Source organism: Lipotes vexillifer, unplaced genomic scaffold, assembly GCF_000442215.2.
Source record: "Lipotes vexillifer unplaced genomic scaffold, Lipotes_vexillifer_v1.1 scaffold1451, whole genome shotgun sequence".
Lineage (NCBI taxonomy): Eukaryota > Metazoa > Chordata > Mammalia > Artiodactyla > Lipotidae > Lipotes > Lipotes vexillifer.
Window position 1 is genome coordinate 25366 of NW_006795096.1, and position 5807 is coordinate 31172.

Genomic DNA, 5807 nt, shown 5'->3' on the forward strand with positions numbered 1-5807 from the left:
TCCCTCAAAACTCCATCAGTCCTTCACAACCTGTAGAGACCGTCCTCTGCCCTGGCCTGTTCCCACACAGGCTTCAGGAACCCCCGTCCTGCCCCACCTACACGGGAGGTGCCCACACGTAGACACCCCCCGGCTTTCTGAGGGGACGGTGATCAGAAGAGTTCCTGGGAGGGAGGACACCCCAGGAAAAGGAGGCGGTAACCCCACCGGTGGGTGGGCAGGTGAACCGTGAAGCATGGGCCGGAGGTGCTGTGTCCACGCTATTCTTTCAAGCAGGGAAATCTCCTTCCAAGGCAAACCTTTAATATTCTGCTTCTGTATTTTTCTTTTGAGATCTTACCAGGATTATATTACAAGGTGCTGTTTGTAACATTTAGCTGGGGTGACGCCCAGTGACAACGAAATGACTTCGAAAATATAAAAGTTGGAGCTGAGGGGCGCTAGAGACAACACCACCTGCATCCTGTATCATTCTCGGCGTCCAATTTTTTCTTTTTTTGCTTTGATTACACGATTTCAAGAAAGCCTTAATCCACAGGGAGAGCAGACAATGCTTTCTTTGCAGGTGGTCTCCGCTGTGCTAATTTTTTCCATTTCACATCTGAGTGAGTATGGGGTTATTTTTTATCGTAATTTAGTATAATTCTTTGAAGAGCTAACTACAATTTGAGAGCAAACGTGGAACACGCATTTACGGGACTTTGTAAGAGACTCAGAGAACGCCTGGTCTCAGAGCCAGAGCAGCGTTCTCGCCCAGGGGCCCTGCACCTCACCCCTCGCAGCCGCCTCAGAAAGCCTTCCTCTAAGAGCGAGTCCCCCTGCACAGCTGGCCGAGGGCACCTTCCACTTCTACGTGCTTCAGAACCAAAGGCGTAAAATAAAATAAAACAAAACAGGTACGAGTACTCATTGAAACACATTTAAAGAGGCCATTTTGAGTTCTAGTTCAATTTAAAACTATTCATAGGCCAATTTAATAATCAAGGACTGTGAAATCAACTCAGGAATCACTGATTTCAGGTGGGCAAGTGCACAGCGTTGTGAATCACTGCTCCGTCATGTGATTTAATTCGAGGAACTCGGGTTCCCTTGTCCAAGCTGCCGAGGCCAGGTGACAGCAGCGAAGGCCAGACTGCAGGGGGCGGGGCTGCCCTGAGCACAAGCTTTCTGGGGACAGCCCTGGTGGGATCTGACAAACCCCAAGACCCACGGTTTCGGGAGCACGATGTCCCCACACAGAGGTCTGGAGGCCTCCCCCCGAGGGCAGGTATGAAGGCCACAGGGTAACTGCTGTCCACCTGCAGAGAGCTGGAGACCCCGACTCCTGGGGCCTAGCCCAGGGCACACCTCACCTGCACCTAGCCTGTCACCGCCAGCTCACTGTGTGGGCCCCTAAAACACGGGTGGGCCTGAGGCCGCAGACCAGGCCCAAGATGTCGCAAGAACAAGTATGTCAAGTGCAGGACACAGTGCCAGTCTCATGTCCAGCAGCACCAACGTGTGATGACCAAGCCCTTCGGGGCCTGGGGCTTGGCCCAGGTGGGCTAAGCTCCTGCCCGCTTAGAAAAACCACCTGTCCTTCCCCGCGCGACATGCTCTTCAGGAAACCAAGATGGGAAGCAATGCAGCAGAGGACACACAACCCCAGGCACCAGCAAGCAGCCCTGGGAGGGCAGCCCCCTGGCTGGCTGGCCCGAGTGGCGCTCGGCCCGGGCTGGGGTCTCCTGGGGTGTCCAGTGGAGGCGCTCCACCCTCAGGCTCACCAGCCCCGTGTCACCCCGAGTTCCAAGGCCTGCCATGAGGCCCAACGTTCCAACAGTACTCAGTTTTTTTTAAAGCTGGACTAGACCTAAATAACCAACCTGGGCAACTTACAGGAGGGGCTGCTGCTGGCACTGCCCACGGAGTGCCGCTTGGGCCGCCGCAGCCTGGCTCTGACTCTCCTGAGCCCCGGTGACAAACTGGTCCAGCCCTGGAGAGAGAGCAGGGGTCAAGCGGCACCACGGGCCCCAGCCCCCAGGCTCTCGCTCTGAACGGTGCGGGTCTCGGGAAAGACGCCGTGCGTTCTGTGCAGCAGAGGCTTATTAACCCAGGGCGCGGCTCACTGGTAAGTGCAAGAGGAGAAAGAGGCGCCCGGATAGCTTCAGGGAGCAGCTGGGGTCCCCTGAAATCGCTCCATCTGGAGACCCACGCCTCTGCGGGGGCACCACTGCCGTCGGGCCTGCACCAGCCGGAGTGGGTGCTGCCGGGAGGGGAGGGGAGGGGCTGCCCCGCGCCACGGGCAGGAAAGGGAGCGGCGGGAACCCCCTTCCGGGAGAAGCACCGAGCACGGGCCTCCCTGCCTGTGGCCTTGCGGCTCTCCCGGCAGCGCCCCTCCGCGTGGGCCGCAAGGGGCACCGGCTGGCAAAGCAGAGCTGGGAAAGGGAGGCTGGAGCGCAGGCCTGCCATGGGCAGAAGACGGACAAGGAGCGGCAATACGTGATCAGCTCGGGAGGGAGGGAGAGCAGGGAAGGACCCAGAGGCTAAAGCAGAGCAGGGCAGAGGCTCTGTTTACGTGAGAGGGCACCGCACCGCCCCAGAGGGCAGCACGAGGGGGTCTGAAGCCGCTGGGTGTGCGCCAGGGGCCAGGAGGGGTCAGAGGGCACAGACAGAAAGGGGAGGAAGAGCAACCGGGAAGGGCCGCGTGGAGGGGGCAGGAGAGAGCGGGAGGGGGAGAGACGGAGAGCAGAGACAGGACCTCTCAGAACAACGTGGGTGGAGGCGGCGGCCCAGGAGGCTCTCGGCGGAGCAGGCAAGAGGACAGGGTGTGCTCAAGGGAGCGACCCCGCAGGGTGGGGACGTCCCGGTGGGCGGGAGAGGGGGGACCGTGAGCGGCCGGGCCTCGGGGGTGGACGAACTGGCACAAACAGGGCCTGGTCTTGCACAGGAGTGCGGTTTTCTGACGTTTCCAAGAACTCCCCCCGAAGTGCCCCAAAGTGGTTTCTCACAACACCTGCCAACGGGCAGCCCTCCCCTGTCCTCGTGTGCCGGGGGGTGAGAGCACACCTTCAGCCTCTCCAGAGAGGGCTTCCTGCAGCCTGCGCCGCAGGCCCGTCGGCCACCACTCTGTGAACAGAGGCCTGTGGGTCCCCGAGCCGCGGAGGCCCGACCCAGAGCGCCAGCACCACACGGCCGCCTCTTCCCTGCGGAACGCCCTCTAGTTCAATCGCGGCCTTCCTTGTGAAGTAAAGAGGAGAAAACCCATAAAAAACTAAACCTCTGGTTCCGTGCCTACATTGAACCCTGAAGTCAGTGGCATTTCTGTGAACCTCTGGGAGTTCAAAATGCAGGCCTCAGTTCTCAGAGGAGAGGGCGGCACGTTCATCCATCAGTGCCTTTCTGAGCTGGCGTCTGTGGAAGCAAGTAAGGCCTGAGCTCTTGAGAACCCCTCTCTGCGCTGTGATGGGCTGCTGCAGCCCACTGTAACGTCATCTTCATCAGAAAGCCCCCAGCCTAAGGAGATCTACTTTCAAGGAAGGATGAAAGGACACGCACGCTGTGAAGCTGCAGGTAACACCTGAACAACCTTCTCTCGCTCAGCGCGGTTCTGCCCTGGCCTCGCACCGCACCTCCAGCCGCCACCGCGGCATCCCGGTGCCAAGGGGCGTGCCGTGACGATCGCCTGCGGGGCAGGAGGCCCAAAGGGCTGACCAGCGCCTCTAGGAAGCATGCGGACGGGGCGGGGCAACCGACCCCAGGAAGGACCGCCCCGCTGTGCGGAGCCCTCGCTCCGAGCTGCTGTGGGCTGGGGGCCTGGCACCCAATCTTGCCTGGAAGGTCAGCACAGAGAGTGGAAACACCCGGCAGCCGTGGCCGGGCCCACGTTCAAACCAAGAACAGCTCTGAGGCAAGCAAACCTGCAGTTGGCGACACGTGGCCGAGACGTTGACGCAGACACACGGCACTAGGCAAGACCTTTACTTCTAACGGCTGCCCACGAGCACTTCCCCGAGGGCACGCGGCCACCCACCCGGGGCCCTGCGGGTTAAGCTGTGAACATCACTGCACGCGCACACTGATCCCTGGTGGCTACACTTCCGCAGCAAACTAGAATGATGTTAACAAAATTTAATTCACACTTCTGCAAAGCCCCTAAAGCTCCCTTACGCTTGGGCTCCGAGGAGCAGAGCTCAAACCCACCACACACGTGCTCTCCAAGCATCCCCGTCCCACAGATGGGTGACCAGGCCTCGGGGGCTGCCACTGAGTCGAGGCCCCTCCGCCCCGACCAGGACACGGCGCCCGACCTTCCAGTCTCTCCAGTTCTGTGCCCCGTGTGCCCCGGCCACCAGGCGGGACAAGCCAAGCCACCACCAAGTAGATGACTGTGTGTGTGTCTGTCTGGGGCGTGAGGGCTCACAGGCCAGCCCCAGAGCCACCCGGAGGAGGAGGGCAGCGGGCCTTGGTGCCACCACAGCTCCTCAGGGAAGCCTCAGAAACTGAAAATTCTCCACGCCTGCCTGTGGAGACAGTGAAAGGGAGGGTCGTGGAAAGGACAGGGCAGAGCAGAAAAGGGCAGGCAAGGGCTGGCCGACCTGACACGACACGGGGCTGCGGCTGGTACGCGCACGGGACTCGGGACACGACTGGGCTGCAGCACGTACCGAACGGAGGTCAGGGTTTCAGCTGAGAGCAGGGTCACCACCAGCTCGATGGGCAGGGCTGCCAAGACGGCCTGTGGCAGCAGGCGAAGCGGGGAGGAACCGGCAGGGATGAGACCCGGCCAGACGGAGCCCTGGGGGTGCAGCGCCGTGTGTGCCAGGCCGCCCAAGGGCACAGTGAGGACGCTCAGGACCCGCTGGCTGTGAAGAACAGGGCAGGGGCACAAAGGGCACAGGACGCACAGCTGGCCTCCAGGTGGCCAGCTCCCAGTGAGAGATCTCTCTCAGAGCTACCCGAGGATGGGAAGGGCTGCTTGGAGAGCGGCCGGCCTCCAGCCAGAAGGGCTTCAGCTACGGGCTGGCCTCCTCCTCGGGAGGGAACCGGCAGGGCCGCTGCACCGCTGGGGGCGCCCACGCAACGCAGATTTCCTCACTGCCAGACTCGGGGCTTACTTCCGGAAGCCATGGCCTGGTGGATAAACAGTGGATGGAGGGACACCGCAAAGCAGCAGACCACACGCTGACCGGCAAGGAGGGGCCACGCGGCCTCCCTCGTACCCGCACCTCCAGTTTCCTCCAATCAAGGCTTCAGTTCCCAAAATTCTCTCCACCAGCACCCTGAGCACAGGCCCTGGTGGTTTTCTAAGGAAGCGGGGCCGTGGTGCCAGCAGCGGGAGCAGAGGCCCCACGCGCGATCCCCCACGAAGCCCACGGGTCCTCGGGTGGGTCCACCACGTTCCGGTCCTGAAGGCTGCCCGGGAAGCTGCGTGACACCGAAACGGCAGCAAGGGTGCCCGCAGCCGGGCCCCGCGTGCTCGCCCAGCCGTGCCTCATCTCGGCGCTTTGCAGGACGCACTTGCGGGAAAGACAAGAGGGGCCAGGGTGGGCGGGGCCACCACCAACACAGAAGCGCTTCTGGAGCAAAGAACCCCTAGGGGAGCTGCTGCACATACAGACCAGGAAGGGTCAGTGTCCGAATGGGGTCTCGAGACGACGAGAACCCACCCAGATCAGCACAGGGAACAGGTGGGCCTGAAGGAACCCGGAAGTGGGCTCCACACGGAGGGAAGGACAGGACCCCACCAGGGAGGGAGGGCTGGATGCTGCCCCCGACCTCCGGGGGTCTGCTCCTGCCCCACTCCACCCCCCCCCCCCCCCCCCCAGGCG

The 5807-nt window shown here is 61.8% G+C and overlaps 1 protein-coding gene across 1 annotated transcript in view; it reads right to left on the reverse strand.

Annotated features, from left to right (window-relative positions):
• Positions 1-5807, reverse strand: part of LOC103091432 (mitotic arrest deficient 1 like 1) — a 166196-nt gene that overhangs the window by 13209 nt on the left and 147180 nt on the right. The window lies entirely within an intron of this gene.